General features: G+C 43.3%; 1 non-coding gene across 1 annotated transcript; it reads left to right on the top strand.

The window, feature by feature from the left end:
- The first annotated feature begins 8,718 nt into the window (after window positions 1–8,718).
- LOC112619861 lies at window positions 8,719–8,822 on the top strand. Its single transcript, XR_003118357.1, has one exon. It is a non-coding gene; the product is annotated as a U6 spliceosomal RNA (small nuclear RNA).
- Window positions 8,823–20,557: the final 11,735 nt, after the last annotated feature.

Raw genomic sequence — 20,557 nt, 5'->3', positions numbered from 1 at the left:
TTTGTATTTTTAGTAGAGATGGGGTTTCATCGTGTTAGCCAGGATGGTGTCGATCTCCTGACCTCGTGGTCTGCCCACCTCAGCCTCCCAAAGTGCTGGGATTACAGGTGTGAGCTACCGCGCCTGGCCCAGACTGCTGTTTTTCATTATTAGCTTTGTAGTGCTATTTAACTCTTAGAGCTAAACAAATGTGTGATTTTGAAATAAAATAAAATAAGGCAAAAAACAGTCTTACCCTGCTCGAAGGTCATCTTTCAGCTACATAAAACTTTGAAGTTACCCCTTGTCTCTCTCTTGGGTTACATCAAATTCACAGACAGGATGTGTATCCCATTTCTATCTAGAGTGAGCTAAGGGGTAAAGGGGTAAGTAGGCTCAGTCACTCTATTGGGGGGTATCTATTACTGATGGCTCATCAGATCACCTTGGAAAGAGAACACAGTCACAAAGATAATTTGTCGCCATTTGTCTTTTAATGAGCTGGTATCCGTCCTGCTCTGAAGAACAGCGACTTTGTTTATAACAACACCTAAGCATGAAGTCAGTGCAATATGAGGAGTTTCCTAGCAAGGAGAGTAGAAAAGAGCGACTCCTCTCCGGACGGTTTTTAGGGAAAGCTCGAGGGCTGCCTAGCAGGAGGTGCTCTGGGGGGGACTCCGCCTGCCACGGGGGAGGGACTAGACCAGCTCTCCTCCAAATTCTGTCCAATTCCGAGACTTTAAGTTGTTCCAGAAAAAGTTCTTAGACTTTTGTTCATTACACTGCTGCATTTGCGGTCCTTTAACCCACAGGGTTGAGGGTGAAAAGATTGGGAATGCAGCAGTATTCTAATGAAAGATTGGGAATGCAGTGAGTATTCTAATGAAAACTCACAGGTAACTCTGTGCCCCTTCTTAACTGCACTCTTCCTGCACGGTGTGGGACATTTGTCAATTCCAATAAGAGGAAATTGAAAGCTACGACCTGGTATATATTTGTTTTATATGTTGTCTTCATTATTGCCTACTTTTAAAAATGGAGAAAAAGAACTGAAGTCACCCTGAAAATCGGCGTTAAATCTGTCTTCTTTGGCACCACTGTGATTTGTGAAGTCTTTTGATATTCTGGAGATCCCTGTTACACAGGAAATGGCCCAGCTCTGAACTCAGAGAAAGTGTGAAAAGTCCAATACCAGTTTCTTAGTAAGTTAAGCATGTCCAAGCTGTTCTCATAATCTTGAAATACACGAATCAGCTCTCCCAGTGAACAGCAGATTAATTGCAGGGTGTGGAGCCAACAGCCAGACCTTGGTCCCAAGCCCAGCTCTGCCACACAAGCTGTGCGGCCTTGGGCAAGTTACTCCATCTCTCTGGATATCAGCTTCCTCAAATGAAAACGGGCATAACACCCGGAGCAGTTAGATGCTTTCAGTGTAACAGAAAATGCAACCAAATTAGCTTTCACATAAGGAAACGGATGGGCTCACATATCAGGGTGTCTGAAGATTGTGAGGTCGTCAGCATGGTTGGTCCAGCTTCTCAGTGATGTCCTCAAGGACCCAGGCTCTTTCTGACTCCAAGGCTGCCATCCAGTGTTGGCTTTATTCTAAACAAGGCTCCTCTCAGGGTCACAGGATGCAGCCACAGCAATCAGGGCTCCTGGTCTTCCCGTTCACATCTAGCTGAAGATAGAACTGCTCTTCCTGTGGCTTTCTCTCTAGCCCAAGCAAACAGGTTCCCAGAAGCCCCAGCAACCTTCCCCTGAATCTCATTGAGCCAGATTGGTTACAAGCTCATTTCTGCACCAATGACTGCCAAGGTGATGAGATTACTCTGATTGGCTTAGGTTAATCAGGACCACCTTGTGGGCCTGGCGTCCACATCCCAAACCCCATGGCTGCCACAACAGAAGGGAGTAGAGTAGACAGAGGGAGACCAACCCCAATGCCTGTGAGAACATCCACCACACACGCAAGGTCATTGGGAAGCTTAAACAAGAGGACACAAGTAAAAGCACCTGATACGGCAGGCAAACAATAAGCCATTTCCTCTCCAAATACAGTTTCAGCCCTCCAAAGAAAATACAAATACTTTTCTGGGAAATGAGCTGTCTAATTTGTATGCTAGGTAGCACCAGGCTGAGCTATTCGAAAGCATCCCGGGAGACTTTGATGGAGTATACCAAGACTTGATCACCAAGAAGCACCAGGAAGCTTCTGTTGGAGGCATAGTGGGGCCAGGTTTAACCATCCAACACAGCATCTGCGGGGGCCTGAAATGCCAATATCAGGGTCTTCCTCTGGGGCCTATGTTGGGTCTCTGTGGCAGGCACATGATCATAGTGGTTGACCTAATATTCCTCCCCAGCTTTTTTCTCTCTAACCTCCCTTCCAGGGATGCTACATGCGCCAGCTGTGGTCAATGAGACCCAAGAGAAGGCTGCTGTGAGGCTCCCAGAGTATTTTGGTTTTCTTGCTAGAGATGCTGCCACTCCAGGTTTCTCCTTGCTGACTGCAGATGTGATGACTGCAGTGGCTGCAGTGATTGCGAGGCCACAATGGCATGCCCAAGGTGTAGCAGGAACACCGGCCTGAAGCCAGCAGATGCCTACCTAATTCAAACTATTATTTGGGAGAAACCAAACACTTACGAGATTAAGCCATTGTGATGGCCAGGACAATGCACCACTCAGGTGCAATGCTCCTGCTGCAAGGAGCATAATAGATGGCCTTGTTTCCACTCCTCTGGGTTCACCACCACGTTGATGCTGAGGTCACACTTTTCACAGGTTGCTCCTGATCAGTGACTAAGCACAGCCAATGCAGGCTTATTATTCCTGGGAGACACAGGGATCCACCAACGGGCAACATTGCATCAAGGATTCCCATTAGACTTGGCCAAAACTTTCTCGGACCTGCACTGCACTCTAACTCCATCCGCCTTCCCCACCTCTTTTCTTCATACGTGTCAGACCAGCACCATGGCCTGAAGGTCTCTCTGCCTTCTCTGGCCTTTCCCTTTTTACACTTCACCAGTACTGCTCCAATAAATTTCTTGCACATTTAATCCTGTCTTGGCATTTTACTCTCATAGGACCCAAATTAATGCAGCCATTATGGCTTTTTTTTTTGGTTACTTGTGATCACAAGTTTTCCTAACTGAGATGGCTCCAGAAGGCCCCCTATTTTAAGAATAGAAATATTTGTGAGAAAGTAAATCATTAGTTGAGATCTTAAAGTGTCAAAAAAAATTCACACTCTTTCCTTCCAGATTCTGAACTAAATATGAAACAGATCTACAAGTCAGTTTAGGGATCAAAACATCAACTTTATTACTGCAAACCTGGATCTGAAGCCAAAATGTCTGTCCCGTGACTTTCCACTGAATTGATTTTCCCACCTAAGCTCACTTAGAGCAGCCGGAGACCGCAGGCTCCTACACACCATCCCTGTCCCTGCTCCCCGTCAGGGAGGAGAGCCTTGCAGCCAGTCACCTCCAAGAGAAACAGCCCAAGGAGAGAGAGCGCAATGCCCAGGGGAGTGGGGATCTTTTAAAGAGTTAACCTCACCCCGTAGAGAAATGTGGGCCAATGGGGCAGCTTTTGCCGCTGCCCTAATCAACTGAATCACTTTTTTTCCCCCAGGGGGGTGGATCCAGTGGGAAGTGCACAGAAAGTAGAAACTTCTTCTCCAGGGCCTTAGAGAAGCAGAAATTCCTGTTTCAGGAGCAAGCAAGATTGAGGAGGGGACAGAGAGAGGGAGAGGATACATCCTCCTTCATAATCAAATTTGTGCATTAAATAGTTGTTGGATAAAATGTGGGAGAGAAAATGCTGATGGCTCACCCTGCCCTAAAGCAGCCAACAGTGGTGAAATAAGACGTGCTCAGAAATGACTTTGATACCAGACACAGTCATAACTTTATAGCTGTGATACAGACAAAATGCCACTGGCTTTTATTTTGTGTACAGAGATCGCCACTGGCTCCACTCGGTCTTCCCTGTCCTCATTTTCCTGTTGTCCTGGTTTATCCTCCTGTTAATTTAAAATTTTATCTTATCTTTATGTGTTTCTGTGAATCACTATAAATCCTTCCTGGAACAAAGTATAGGATTGTATAACTACATATATAAGCAATTCATGAAAGACGTGCATGACTTTAGGTCTTTAGGGTCAGGCTGCTTTAGTATTTCCCACTATGTGATCTTGGGCAAGCCTGAGCCTGCGTTTTCTCATCTGTGAAGTGGGCATAATACAAAGATTTACCCCAATGTACAGAAGTGGGTCTTCGGTGAGTTAGCCCATGCAATGCCTTGCTTAGCACACTGCCTACCACACAGTGAAGCCTCTACAAATGCTGGTTTGGGTTCCTATTATCGCAGGCACACTCTGGTGTCTATCCCCGCCCCCACAGATTCCTGCCTGCAGGGGAGGGAGGCAGAACTTCCAGGAGATGGCACATGGACAACAATTTTTGTCACATCCTTGATGGATGTTGGACCAGACAGGCCGGAGGAGAAAAGCCAGTCTTTAGCGAGTGATTGCAGGAAAAGTGGATGAAGGGTATTTTCCAGGAAGGGCAGGAGAGTGTGTATTTCCCTGGGGACAGTTGGAGGGTGTCTGTGGAGGTTGATTGGCTGCGAGAAGGGGTCACTAAAAGAGAAGGATTTAGGGGTGAGGCGGGGTGGAGGAGAGGAGAACAAAGACCCTGGAGTGTTCCACGCAGCCTAGTTGAGAGGTCTTGCCATGGTGCCCTGATGAGGTTCAGGTGAGAACAGTCTGGGAGGAATCAGCTGCCCCAAGTGGAGCTCAAATACCCCGTGCCAGGAAAGAGACTGCAACTTCTCTGAGCAACTAATTTAACCTGAGAACAGGGAGAGAATCCTCTTTAAAATATGCAACATATCTTGGAAGAAAGAAAGGCAAACAGAGCAGTAATTCTGTTGCTAATTCTGTCTGAAATATTATGTACAAAGAACGTTAACAACTGGGAGTGTTTGTGAGTTTCTCAAAAGCCTAGAAATTCAGTCAAGGCTCCCCCAGCAAGAGTAACCAATCCCCTCTTGTTTGATGTGCAAATTATAATGAGATTTTTCATTACACTGAAGTAGGAATGCACAGGCTGCCGATGCGTATCGAAGAGTGTCAAGTGAGAAGCAATTGGAACACAGGCGTACACTTACAGCTCTTTCCAATGCCTTCCGGAAATAGAAACACCTATAAAAACTCAGTTTAAGATCACAAAAACCCTTTAAAAGCCCTACCTGGGATATTGGAGGCTTCTGCCTTTTCTGGATACGGCTAATTACATAACTTCCTCCACTGTAAATCACAATGAACAAAACAGAGCTGGTGAATCACACTCTTTTCACTGTAATGACAAGACGTAAATTACCATAAAGACCTTCAATCCCCAAAGTGATGTAATTTGATAGAATGTACTTGTCTCCTTCCCACTTGTTATTCACTAAACTCCTGTCTGGGAAACACTCATTTGATGATGGATATTCAAATGAAAACAAAAAAACAAAAAACAAAAAAAAAAAACCCAGCCCCAGCCCTGTACCCACAGAGGCAGGTGAGGCCGGGGTAGCGAGGTCTTCTAATTGTTCAAGAGAAGCTGGAAATCCTAATGTTTTTAAAAGAATGAAACCTTCTGATGTTTAAGTAGTGGAGATGAATTACAGTTTCTTGAAGAACACAGTGGGGTCAACAAGACACGCCTGGGGCTGAGTCTGTGGTTTGTGATCTCTGGAGGATTCTCTTGCTGTCTTGGCTCCAGAACCCTGGGGACATGTCACTATGTCCAAACCCACTACCAGGCACCTTGGATTTGCAGAGGCTTGGACCATCCTCCTGTTGTTTCAGGCTTTCCCACTTCCATGTGGGCTTTGGTTCTACTGGACCCTTCAGGCTGAGGCCTTTCTCCTCTGTATCCATTGGCTTGGGCTGCCGCAGTGAAATACGACGGACTGGGTGGCTTCAACAACAGAAGTTTATTTTTCATGGTTCTGGAGGCTGGAAGCCCAAGATGAAGGTGCTGGCAGGTTGGGTTTCCACTGAGGCCCCTGTCCTTGGCCTGCAGATGGCAGCCCTCTTGTTGTATCTTCTCATGCTTGTCTTACTCCCCCAACATCTCTGTGTGTCTTAATCGCCTCTTCTTATAAGGACACTGGTCAGATTGGACCAGGGCCTATGCTAACAGCATCATTTTAAATTAATTACCTCTTTGAAGACCCTATCTCCAAATACAGTCACATTCTGAGGTATTGTGGATTAAGACTTCAACATATGAATTTTGGGAGGAAGAGGATTCAGTCCCTAGCACCTTCTACCTCCATCAGCCCTACCCAACTCCCCATTCCTCCCCAGAGGTGAGAGAAGTGGGAAGATGGACATGCCTTATGTGTAGAATTTCCAAAGAAGAAGAAGAAGTTCTTGCAGAAGAACTACTACCAGATCATTCCCTCACTGAACCTGGACCACTGGACTGATCTCTCCACAACAGGCTCGGACTCTCAAACAGCCTCTTTCACCTCACCTGCCTGCTCTGCAGGTCTGAAGTGACCACATAGAAGTCACAAGTCTCCTCTTCTCTAACCCCCTCTATGGTAGGTTGTGCCAAAGATGAAGAGTCATGATCGTGCCACTAAACTCCAGCCTGGTCAACAAAGGGAGGCTCTGTCTCAAAGAAAAAAAAAAAATCACAATCCATCCATTTTTGAATGAGTACATTACTTTTCCCATCTAGAGGTGGGGTCTATTTACCCTTACCTCCTCTCGAATCTGACTTGACTTTTGAGGACTGCTTTTTTTTTTTTTTTTTTTTTTTGAGTTTTTAGAGACAGGGTCTCACTATGCTGCCCTAGTTGGGCTTGAACTCCTGATCCTCCTGCCTCAACCTCCCGAGTAGCTGGGACCTCAGGTGCACACTATTGCGCCCAGCTTTTTGTGACTTGCTTTGACCAATAGAACGTAGTGGGAGTGATGCGGTGCCAGGTCAGCCCTTAGGAGGCCGGGCAGCTTCCACTTTTGCCCTGTTGAAATGCTGAGACCACCATGCTATGTAGAAACCTAAGCTACCTTGTGGGGAGGCCATGTGGAGGGTAACAAAGATGTCCCAGCCAACAGCTCAGCCCGGCCAGCAGCTGCTTAGAGTCACGCCAGTGACCCAGTTGGGACCACAGAATAATGAGAACTAATCATCATTGCTTAGGCCACTAAGTTTTGGGGGTGATTTGTTATGTAGCAATAGATCACTGAGACACCTCTTCCCAGTTAAACTCTCCCCTGAGCTTCCTATGCGTTATACCAAGGCTTCAATCACTGTGGTCAGCTCAGCGTTAGGGAATGAAATGCTTGCCTTCATGGAAAAGAGACACGAATGGCACTGCAGAACAAAGCTGCGTGGGAGATCTCTCAGAGTTCACGTCTTCTCTTGTCCTACTGGCTTCATTCTTAACTTACATGTTATTATGTGAAATTTCTATAGAAGAGGGTTATTCTTCATACAGGAGGTGCAAGCTACATAGACAAAGACTGGAGACAACCTTTATTTATTTATTTATTTATTTATTGAGAGGGAGTCTCGCTCTGCCGCTCAGGTTGGAGTGCAATGGCACTTTCTCGGCTCACTGCAATCTCCGCCTCTTGAGTTCAAGTGATTCTCCTGCCTCAGCCTCCTGAGTAGCTGGGATTACAGGCGCATGCCACCACGCCCGGCTAATTTTTGTATTTTTAGTAGAATACTAACTCCTGTTGGCCAGGATAGTCTTGACCTACTGACCTCATGATCCATCTGGCTTGGCCTCCCGAAGTGCTGGGATTACAGGCATGAGCCACCCCTCCCCGCCAAGACAACCTTCATTATATGGGACATTTTTGTTGTAACTATACTCCCAGTGTGCTATGTCGTCGTATATTTATGAGGATATGAAAACCATTGTTACATAGAGATGCTTTGGAGAAACGGTGTCACTAGAAACAGGTACCATACTCCATTCTTGTGCTTTAAAGTTTCACATTCGTTATGCAGTCAGCTGGGCTTTGCTGCATCACATTGTAGTTGGAAGGTTTTTTTGTTTTGTTTTGTTTTTTCAAGTGAAAACCAAGGCACAGAGAAATTGAATGACTTATGCAGCGGCAAAGCATTGGTAGACACCAAGAGAGGCTGTTATATTCCTGACGTCAATGTTGAGACCGGTCTGTGGCGGAGTAGACACCACGTGCAACAGGAAGGAGTGGGAAGGGCCAGGAGGCGGCATGGAAAAGCCCTGAGGATGAGGCCTTATTTTGCTCATCTTGTAGCTCCTGGAACACCTTGGTAATCAATGTGTGTTAGAGCCCATTGACTTTCACTGTGTCTAGAGCGCAGATGTGCCAGGAGAAACCTGGGTTCAAGCCCTGGGTCTCCTGCTCCCTGGCTGTCTGATACTGGCCAAACAGTAAACATGCAGATGGTCTGGTTTCCTCACCTCCAAAATGAAGGTGTGAATACTCTACCACTCCTAATGTTTAATAGCATCCTGCAAAACATTTAGAAGTAATAGTGTTCTAGAATACCACAGGATGCTAGGGGTGTAGCTTCTGGGGAAACTGAGGCACAAGAAGATTAAATGATTTTTCCCCAAGGTTTAGAGTCAATAACTGACAGAGGTAAAACTAAAACCCAACTTGCACTATGAGTACTAATACTGTTACTACTTTCTACTTCAAAGGATTGTGGTAAGACAAAATTTAGAGTGCTTGCTTCAGCAGCACATATACTAAAACTGGAATAAATGAAAGATTAGTATGACCCCTGTGCAAGGATAACATGCAAATTCATGAAGCGGTTTAAATTTAAAACAATTTTTTAAATTAAAATATTGGCTGGGCTCGGTGGCTCACGCCTGTAATCTCAGCACTTTGGGAGGCCGAGGCAGGCAGATCACTTGAGGTCAGGAGTTCAAGATCAGCCTGGCCAACATGGTGAAACCCTGTCTCTACTAAAAATACAAAAAGTAGCTGGGCATAGTGGCTCATGCCTGTAATCCCAGCACTTTGGGAGGCTGAGGCCGGTAGATCACCAGAGGTCAGGAGTTTGAGACCAGCCTGACCAACATGGTGAAACCCCGTTTCTACTAAAAAATACAAAATTAGCCGGGCGTGATGGCACATGCCTGTAATCCCAGCTACTTGGGAGGCTGAGGCAGGAGAATCGCTTGAACCTGGGAGGTGGAGGTTGCAGTGAGCCAGGATCGCATCATTGCACTCCAGCCTGGGAAACGAGAGTGAAATTTCATCTCAAAAAAGAAAAAAGAAATATTTCTTAATATGACTGGCTTTGTTTTTAAAGAAACAGAACTGACATGATAACTTTTTAAGTAGAGAATTATCTTTCTATTTTAAAATGTTACATCTGAGTTCTTTAGATTTCAAATTGTATTTGAACTGAACTTTCAAATTGTTGTTGATATGAAGGAATGTCTTGATTCAGCTCTTTGTCTAGGGCCCTCTGTCTCAGGAAAGAAAATGCATTCTTTGGAGAATATAAAGCCTGCTATGACCCTGCTGAGTTATAAATAGTTTGTGCTACCCAGAAACAGTACTCGATTTGAAAATACCATTTTAAAGACATCATTTGTGTTTGACTACCACTTCCTAGTTCCTACGGTAATTGGAAAACTAGAATAGCAAGTCCTGTCCTCTTGGGACTTATTTCCTCATTTGTCTGATGTCTCCTTCCAACTTGAAAATACTATGTGTCACTTATTTGTGATATGAAATGAAAGTGAGCTACCAGCATTCTGTTTTGATAACTTTTGAGGGTGGAGTGGAGAAAATATGACATCATTTAAAATTTTAAGAGGCAACCAGAGTTTGCATTAAGCAACTGCAATTTGTAGGCAACATACACAAGTCATTACTTCCCATCCTTTGGCCCTTAATGACTTTCTTAGCTTTCATTCCTCCCAAATGGAGCAGTCAAAAGACCATCAATCCACTCAAATATGGAGGTTAAAAAAACCATCCATGTAGGACAGGACATTCAGAATGGTGAAGCAAGCTCCGCAGACCCTCTCTCCAGCAAAACACCTCAAGTGGTGAAAATAATAAAAAGGCAATAATTTAAAGCCCCTGAATATTGTTCAAAGGGTGTACAGGAAACAAAGAAAAAGTCCCTCAAAAAAATATATGAAACCTTCTTAGGAAGGGTCTGTGGCAGTTGAGCCACTTCCTGCTTCCTTACCCTCTGCATCCCCTGCTCAGTGTTAATGGAAGTGCTACCTGTTCTGCACCCTCCACTCTGGGCAGGTGTGGCCAAGATGATAGGGACTCTCTTTTCATCCCCCCTTTCCCCCTGCCAGTCTGAGGCTATGGTTTCACTCCTCCTGCGCCCAGCCCTGTGTTGCGGAAGCTCTATTCTAGGCAGTACCAACCTCCCTTTCCCCATCTTGCCTCCCTTGCTTGTAGGGTAGAAGCTCTACTCCAGGTGAAGCAGGCTAAGAATACTGGGACCACTGTCACCCCCACCCCAGCTCACTCACGAGTAGCAGGGAGGTTCCATGCTGCCATGGACAAGCCAAGAAGAAGAGGCTTATCCACAACTGCCACAGCCGCCACCCCTAGTACCCACTTGCAGATCTGGGCATTCATCACTCTGGGAAAAGTGGGTCCCTGACCCCAGCTCCTTGCAGTTTTGCACAGGTTCTGCCCCAGGGGAGAGGCAAGCCAAGATGGCAAAGAGGCCAGGCATGATGGCTGGCGCCTGTAAGCCCAGCACTTTGGGAGGCTGAGGCAGGACGATCACTTGAAGCAAGGAGTTGGAGACCAGCCTGGGCAACAAAGCAAGACCTCATCTCTAAAAATACAAATTTAAAAATTAGCTGAGCGTAGTGGTGCACATCTGTAGTCCCAGGTACTAGGGAGGCTAAGGTGGGAGGATCACTTGAGCCTTGAGGTTGAGGCTGTAGTGAGCTATGCACTCAGCCTGGGTGACAGAATGAGACCCTGTCTCAAAAAATAAACAAATAAAAATAAATAATAATATTGCAGTCTTCCCTGGCAGTCTGGAAGACTGTGTACATGTCCAAGGCTGTACCTTTCCAGGGTGTGATCAGAGGAGTGACCACAGAGCTCTAAGATCCTAGAACACGAGAGAAAAAGGTAACCCCTTCCCCCACAACTGTGCTAGCAACCTTCAAGCCACACACATTTCCAACAATAAACATCTAACTGCTAAGCAGGCTTAAGTACAACATCTGAATAATAAGAAAGTGACCTGCCAGAAGTGATTCCTAGCCTAAGTGGCCAGGCTAAAAGAGAGTAACAAGGTCAGAGAACTCTGAGGCTGAATGTCAGAGGCTGCACACTGCAAGGGACACAGACTTTGCAGGATTACTGTAGTCAAGTCACTAAGCAAATAAATAAACCCCAGCAAACAATAACCACCACCACCCCTAGCAGTGGCGTCAGTATCCACAGTTGCTACAAAATAGTACCTAAAATTTTCAGTTTTCAACAAAAAAATTGCAAGGCATGCAAAAACAAAACAAAACAAAACAAAAAAAATAAGAAAGTGTGACCCATACACGAGAAAAAATAAAGCCAGCAATCAAAACTGCCTTTGAACGGTCCAGAGAGTGGACCCAGGAGACAAGGCTTCAAAACAGCTATTCTGATCGAGACCATCCTGACTAACATGGTGAAGCCCCGTCTCTACTAAAAATTAAAAAAATTAGCCAGGTGTGGTGGCGGGCGCCTGTAGTCCCAACTACTTGGGAGGCTGAGGCAGGAGAATGGCGTGAACCCGGGAGGGGGAGGTTGCAGTAAGCAGAGATTGCGCCACTACACTCCAGCGTGGGTGACAGAGCAAGACTCTGTCAAAATAAAATAATAAAATAAAATAAAATAAAAACAGCTATTCTAAGTATGTTCAAAGAAATAAAGAAAATCCTTCTTAGAAAACTAAAGGAAGGGCCGGGCGCGGTGGCTCAAGCCTGTAATCCCAGCACTTTGGGAGGCCGAGACTGGTGGATCACGAGGTCAGGAGATTGAGACCATCCTGGCTAACCCGGTGAAACCCCGTCTCTACTAAAAAATACAAAAAACTAGCCGGGTGAGGTGGCGGGCGCCTCTAGTCCCAGCTACTCGGGAGGCTGAGGCAGGAGAATGGCGTGACCCCGGGAGGCGGAGCTTGCAGTGAGCTGAGATCCGGACACTGCACTCTAGCCCGGGCGACAGAGTGAAACTCCGTCTCAAAAAAAAAAAAAACCAGAAAGAAAACTAAAGGAAGATATGATAGCAATGTCTTATTAGAAGAAAATAGCTAAAAATATTCACAAGTGCCAGTTATAAAAACAAAAGAAAGAAAAGGTCAGGCACGGTGGCTCACACCTGTAATCCCAGCACTTTGGAAGGCCAAGGCAGGCGGATCACTTGAGGTCAGGAATTCAAGACCAGCCTGGCCAACATGCTGAAACTCTTTCTCTACTAAAAACAAAAATTAGCCAGACGTGGCTACTTTTGGGCACCTGTAATCCTAGCTACTTGGTAGTCTGAGGCAGAAGAATCACTTGAACCTGGGAGACAGAGATTGCAGTGAGCCGAGATCATGCCACTACACTCCAGCCTGGGCCACAGAGTGAGATCCTGTCTCAACAAAACAAAACAAAACAAACAAACGAACAAAAAACAACAACAAAGAAAGTATCAATAAAGAGAAACTATTAAAAAGAACCAAATAGAAATTCTGGACGTAGAAAGTACAAACAGAAATGAAAAATTTACAAAGGGGCTCAACAATAAATTTGAGCTGGCAGAGAAATCCAAAGGAAATCAGAAAGTACTTTGAGCTAAATGAAAATAAAGACACAGCATACCAAAATGTATGGGATACAGCTAAAGTAGTGCTTAGAGAGAATTTTATAGCTATAAATGCCTATATTAACAAACAGGAAAGATCTCCAATCAGCAACCTAAACTTCTACCTTAAGACTCTAGCAAAAGAAGAGCAAACTAAACTGAAGCAAGTAGAAGGAAGAAAAGAATAAAGATTAGAGTAGAAATTAATAAAATAAAATCAAGACTGGGAAAACAATATAGACAATCAGTAAAACCAAAGTTGATTATTGAAAGATGGACAAAAATGACAAAGCTTTAGCTAGATAGACCAAGAGAAAAAGAGAGAAGGCTCAAATTGCTAGAATCAGAAATGAAAGAGGAGACACTACTACTGACTTTACAGAAATACAAGGGATTATAAGGGCATACCACGGGCTGTATACCAAAAACAGCAGATAATTTAGATGAGATGGAAAATTCATAGAAGGACATGTACTACTGAAACTGATTAGAGAAGTAGAAAATCTGAATCAGACTATATCCAGTAAAGAGATCAAATTAGTAATTTTAAAACTTCTTATAAAAGAAAACTCAAATCCAAGTGGCTTCACTGATACACTTCCCAACTCATTCTTTGAGGCTAGTATTTACCCAGATACCAAAATCAAATACATTACAAGAAAAGAGAAAAGGACCAACATCCCTTATGAATACAAAAATTCACAAAAATACAAACATAAAATACTGGCAAACAGAATACGGCAACATTTAAGGAGGTTTATACACCATGAGCAAGTGGGATTTATACCAGGAATACAAGGTGAGTTTACAGTCAGAAATCAATTAATGTAATACACACTATTAATAGAATAAAGCATCCATAGTATAAAGGAAGAATTAAAACAACCTCTTTTTACAGATGACATCATCTTGTATACAAAAAATCCCAAGGAATCCACTAAAAAACTATTAGAACTAGTAAATAAGTTCATCAAGGTAACAGGATATAAGATGAATATTCAAAGTCAATTTTATTTCTACTCACTAAAAATAAATATTGCAAAAAGGAAATTAAAATAATTCAATTGATAATAGCATCAAAAAGAATAAAATAGTCTGGCACAAATTTAACAAAAATACACAATTTATACACTGAAAACTATAAAATATTGCTGAAATAAATTTAAAAGTCCTCAATAAATGCATTAGAATGGTATAAATCATTGTTTGGAAGATTCAATATCACTAAAATGGCAACATTCCCCAAATGGATTTATAGATTCAACATAGTCTCCATCATAATCCCAGCTGGTCTGTGGTAGAAATTGATAAACTTATTCTAAAATTCTCATGAAAGTGCAAGGAACCCAAAATAGACAAAACAAACTTGGGAAAGAAGATAAAAGTTGGAGGACTCACGTTTCCTGATTTCAAAACTTGCTACCAAAGTTACAGTGATCAGGGCAGTTGCTGTGGCTCATGTCTGTAACCCCAGCACTTTGGGAGGCCAAGATGGGAGGATTGTTTGAGTCCAGGAGTTTGAGACCATACTGGGCAACATAGGGTGGCCCTCATCTCTACAAAAAAAAAAAAAATTAAAAATTAGCCAGATGTGGTGGCACACACCTGTGGTCCCAGGTACTCAGGAAGCTGAGGTGGGAGGATCACCTGAGCCAGGAAGGCAGAGGCTGCAGTGAGCTGTGACCATGCCAACTGCACTCCAGCCTGGGTGACACAGCAAGACTTTGTCTCAAAAAAAAAAAAAGAAAAAAAAAAGAATAAAAAATAAATTTTAAAAAGTTATAGTAATCAATACAGTGTGGTACTGACATAGATATAGTCACATAAGTCAATGGAATAGAATTGAGAATCCAGCAATAAAGCTTTACTTTTATCATCAGTTGGTTTTCTACAAGGGTGCGAGAACAATTCAGTGGAAAAAGAATAATCTTTTCAACAAATGGTGCTGGAACAACTGGATATCCTCATGTAAAAGAATGCATTGCATATCATATGCAAACATTTACTCCAAATGGGTTGGAGAGCTAAATGCAAGAGTTAAAACTATAAAACTCACTGGGCGCAGTGGCTCATGCCTGTAATCCCAGCACTTTTGGAGGCCGAGGAGGGCGGATCATTTGAGATCTGGAGTTCAAGATGAGCCTGACCAACATGGTGAAACCCCATCTCTACTAAAAACACAAAAATTAGCTGGGCGAGGTGTCAGGCGCCTGTAATGCCAGCTACTCAGGAGGCTGAGGCAGGAGAATTGCTTGAACCCGGGAGGCGGAGATTGCAGTGAGCCGGGATCGCACCATTGCATTCCAGCCTGGGAGACAGAGTGAGACTGCATCTGAAAACAAACAAAAAAAATCAAAAAAACAAAACCATAAAACTCTTAGAAGAGATTTCTTAGATATAGTACCCGAATTATAAGAAACAAAAGAAAACAGATAAAATTGGACTACATCAAAATTAAACACTTTTATGCATGGAAGGATGTTATCAAGAAAGTGAAATGCCAACCTACAGAATGAGGGAAAATATTTGCAAATCATATATCTGATAAAGGATGTGCTTCCATATTATATAAAAAAACTCTGGAGAATTAAAAAACAACCCAAGTAGCCAGGTGCGGTGGCTCACACCTGTAATCCCAGCACTGTGGGAGGCCTAGGCGGGCGGATCACGAGGTCAGGAGATCAAGACCATCCTGGCTAACACAGTGAAATCCCATCTCTACAACAACAACAACAACAACAACAAATTAACTGGGCGTGGTGGCAGGCACCTGTAGTCCCAAGTACTTGGGAGGCTGAGGCAGGAGAATCGCTTGAGTCCAGGAGGTGGAGGATGCAGTGAGCCAAGATTGTGCCACTGGACTCCAGCCTGGGTGACAGAGAGAGACGCCATCTCAAAAACAAAAAACAAAGAAAAACACCCAATTAAAAAATTGGGCAAAGTATTTGAGTAGACATTTTTTGAAATAAGAGACATAGAATGCCAATAAGCCCATGAAAATATGCTAAATGTCATTAGTCATTAGGGAAATGCAAGTCAAAAGTACAAGATACCACTTTATACCCACTAGGATGACTATAGTAAAAAATACAGACTCTAACAAGTACTGGTGAGTACATGGAGAAATTGGAACCCTTATGCACTGCTAGTGGAATTGTAAAACGGTGTAGCCCTGTGAAAAGCAGTCTGATAGTTCCCAAAAAAAGTTAGATATAGAATTACCATATGACCCAGCAATTCCACTCATAGGTATATACCCAAGTGAACGGAAAACATATGTCCACACACAAGCTTGAACATGAATGCCTGTAGCAGCATTATTCATAATAATTAAAAAGTGAAATCAATTTAGACATTTATCAACTGATGAATGGATAAAGAAAATTTGGTATAGCTGAATAATTGAATATTATTTGTCAATAAAAAGCAATGAGGTAGAAGTACTGATAGAGACCGTAACTTGGATGAGCCTCAAAAACATTATGCTAAGTCAAATAAGCCAGTCCCAAAATATCACATGTTGTATAAGTCCTTTTATATGAAACATCCATAAAAGACAAATCAACAGAGACATAAGGTAGATTAATGTGCGCCTAGGCCTGGGAGTTAGTGCAGGCATGGGAATTATTACTAAAGGATATAGGGCTGGTTTTTTGTTGATGTTGTTGTTGCTGTTTTTTTGAGAGACAAAAATGTTCTAAAAGTGGATGGTGGTGGGGGTTGCACAACTCTGTGAATATATAAAAAATGTGAATTATATACATTAAATAAACAAATTGCATACTCTTTTAATTATATCTCAATAAGGCTGTTTAAAAACATCAGTGTATGTTTTCCTTGATGAAAAAAGAAATTAATTGTCAATCTTCCAAGTAGTTAAAAAATCTTAATGTCTCTTACTCAAAAATAAAAAGAGTATTTATGGTTTCAGAATCATCCATCCTGGGGAAAGATGACTAGCGTAATTTTCCAGATACACAGGGTTGAAGACCAATGGGAACAGGTGGCATGAATTTAGTTCCATTGATTGCTCCCAGACAGACTGCAGAAAGGGTTTTTGGAAAACACTAAATTAGAAAAAAACACCTTATTTGTCTTAAAAATAACACAATTACCAGGAAGCTGTGGGTTTATATTTGGAAAGATCATTTTACATTACCAGTTCTCGCTATGAAATGAAATCTCTTTCAACTTAAAATTCTGGCAGATTTTTTTTTCCTCATGGGGATTTAAAAATTTTATTCACATGCTTTTTAAAAAGAGAGACACTTCTTTGTAAACATGATCTGTTTCTCATACTTTCCAGTGGCCAATTATATCCACATTTTTAAGCAGATAGCAGTTGAGGATACTAACAAAAAGAAAATACATTTTAATTTCCTTTATTAAATTGAGGTAGGAAGACAATCTTAGGATGATTAAATTAGAGAACTTAAATAACTCACTCCTTAGGAAAATGATGGCTGAAACCACAGAGCTACTTATGTAGTGACAATGGAAAACAAGTGGTCACAGGGAATGGGGAGAAGGCTTATTTTCTTTGATAACAAAGAAACAAGGAGGCTCTCTGTAATAGACAGCGCCATCTCCCCCTCACTCTATGCACAGCTCCAGATAGGACGGAAATTGCTGTGAGCCTTGGTGCTCTGCGCACATACACGAGATTGAAAACCTTAGCAGGTGATAATCTGCAACTCGGTGCGCTTAGCACTTTCTCTGGTTACACGGAAGAAAACATTAAGGGTTTCCTCGATTTACCGCCACTTTCTCAGAAGAACACCATGTGTGTGATGTGACCATTAAAAGCGACCTGCCATTCTCTTTCAAAGCAAAAATGTCATAACCTCTTCTTCAAGAGGCTTTTCCACTTTATTACGTTTTCTTGCTCAGTTCTGGGAAGTAGATATTTTCTATCAGGACAAGGAGAATAAGTCTTTTGAACTGTCAAATAGGATATTGCCTTTATTTCTTCAAGGTATGAGTTACATGTGCTTCATCCCAGGAATATAAACTAGCCAGACAATAGGTCTGTCTACACATATGCAGGGATAGCGTAGCACCCCCGACCTTTGTCAAATCTGCTCTAAGTTACAGGAGTTTATTGATGAAACTGTGGATGAAGCTGGTGCCAATACTGGCCTATTAGTTATGGGTCCAGGGCCCTGACTGGCCTATAGGTTATGGGTTCACGAGACAAAGTGAAGCAGGGGAGGCCATGACCCATGTCACTGGAGGGAAAAACACGTTAAATGTTAAGAAAAAGAGACTTGGCTAGATTTTTTTGGTTTTTTTCTTCTCATCACCCAGGCTGGAGTGCGGTGGTGTGATCTCAGCTCACTGCAACCTCTGCCTCCCGGGTTCAAGCAATTCTCCTGCCTCAGCCTCCTGAGTAGCTAGGATTACAGGCAAGTACCACTACGCCCGGCTAATTTTTTGTATTTTTAGTCGAGACGGGGCTTCACCATGTTGGCCAGACTGGTCTCGAACTCCTGCCTCAAATGATCTACCTCCCTCAGCCTCCCAAAGTGCTGGGATTACAGGCGTGAGCCACCGCCTCCAGTCACTTGGCTAGATTTTAAAGACTGCTTGTATATTCCATGTTTTAAGGGCTGATACTATTTGAACAAGTAAAGAAAAAAGCATGGTACTAGCTATACAAAAGTTGAAAAGTACAGTAACTTTTGCTCATGCTCTGCTTTCATAGTGGACACATGGGTTAAGGCCATTCTCATACATTCTAGAAGAATCCAATTGGTTAGAAAGAATCAACTCTCCTCCAGGAAAGATCACCTGCTAGGCTGCCTGTTTGTCAGGATCTGTGATAGACTGAGTGCATATCCCATCCCACCCACTTTCCTCACGATGTAGACTGATGCGTCTCCATCGAGAGGCAGGGTCTATGCTCCCTCCCCTTGAACCCAGGCCAACTTTTGTAACTACCTTGACCCATCAGATGCGGTGGAAGTGATACTATGTGACTTCTGAGGTCATGAAAGCAACTTGGCTTCTGCTTGACTCTCTGTCTCTCTGGTCACTTGTCCTTGAAACCCAGCCATCGTGTCAGAGGGAAGCCCAGGCTGGGAGCCCAGGCCACAGCCAGCAGCAACTGCCAGACACCGAAGTGAGTGGACCTCCCGATGGCGCCAGCTCCCTGAATCCTTATTGTTTTAAGCCATTTTGTGTTGGGATAAGTTGTTATGCAATGATAGAAAACTAATAAAAGAAAGATCTAGGCCTCTTCTTGGTAGAAAGCCACAAGACAAGGGAAATTAAAGATATTTTAGGCCAGACCTAGTGGCTCATGCCTGTAATCCCAGCACTTTGGGAAGTGGAGACAGGAGGATTGCTTGAGCCCAGGAGTTTGAGACCAGTTGGGCAATATAGTGAGACCCATCTCTATAAAAATGCATAAATTAGCCAAGTGTGGTGGTGTGCACCTGCAATCCCAGCTACTTGAGAGGCTAAGGCAGGAGGATTGCTTGAGCCCTGGAGGTCGAGGGTGCAGTGAGCTGTGATTGCACCATCACACTCCAGACTGTGTGACAGAGTAAAAGTCTGTCCCCACCCCCTCCAAAAAAAAACCACAAAAACCCAAAACTCATTAGCTGCGTGATTGTGGGCAAGTTACTTAACATCTCTGTGCTCCAGGTTCCTTGCCTGTTAATGGAGCCAACATTAATATCTACTTCACAATTTTGTGAGGTTTAAAAGGGGTTAATACGTATGAAGCATTTAGAACAGCAGCTGGCATGTGTTCAATACTCTATGTTAGCATTATTGTAGCTATCACCATTTGTTATAAATTGTTCCTTAAAATAAAACTCAAAGCACATACGGTAAAATGCTAGCATTGTTAAATCCCTGTGGTGTGGTTTTGAGTATTATATCATTATTGATAGTTTGCTGTATGTTTGAAATAATTAATAATAAAATTGAGTTACACAAAAAGAGGCATGGTCTTAGTTCTAAGGTAGTTCACAAGTTAGGGAGGTCGATAAGTAACCTACCCCAGAGAAAAATTGTAGTGTACATAGGTATGTGTGTGCACGTGCACAATGAGCTGAAATTCTTTCTTTCTCTTTCTCTCTTTTTTTTTTGAGATGGAGTTTCTTTCTTGTTGCCCAGGCTTAGGTGCAATGGCACGATCTCAGCTCACTGCAAACTCCGTCTCCCAGTTCAAGCAATTCTCCTGCCTCAGCCTCCTGAGTAGCTGGGATTACAGGCACCCACCATCATGCCTAGCTAGTTTTTGTATTTTTAGTAGAGACGGGATTTCATGATGTTGGCCAAGGTGGTCTCGAACTGCTGACCTCAGGTGATCTGCCCTCCTCTGCCTTCCAAAGGGCTGGGATTACAGGCGTAAGCCACCGCCTTCCTCCCCTTCCCTCTCCTCCCCGACTTCCCTCCCCTTCCCCTACCTCACCTCCCCTCCCCCCACCTGTCTGTCTTTCTTTTTCCTTCTTTCTTTCTTTGTTTCTTTCTGTCTTTCTTTCTTTTTCTTTCTCTTTCTTTCTTTCTTTCTCTTTTTTTCTCTTCCTTCCTTCCTTCCTTCCTTCCTTCCTTCCTTCCTTCCTTCCTTCCTTCTTTCTTTCCTTCCTTCCTTCCTTCCTTCTTTCCTTCCCTCTCATTGTCTCTTATTTTTAATACAGGGTCTTACTCTGTCACCTAGGCTAGAGTACAGTGGGCCAAGACAGGTCACCACAGCCTTGACCTCCTGGGCTCAAGTGATTCTCC

This window comes from Theropithecus gelada, chromosome 2 (assembly GCF_003255815.1).
Source record: "Theropithecus gelada isolate Dixy chromosome 2, Tgel_1.0, whole genome shotgun sequence".
In the NCBI taxonomy this organism is placed as follows: Eukaryota; Metazoa; Chordata; class Mammalia; order Primates; family Cercopithecidae; genus Theropithecus; species Theropithecus gelada.
Note: the sequence above shows the minus strand (reverse complement) of the source record. Positions and strands in the feature narration are given on the sequence as shown.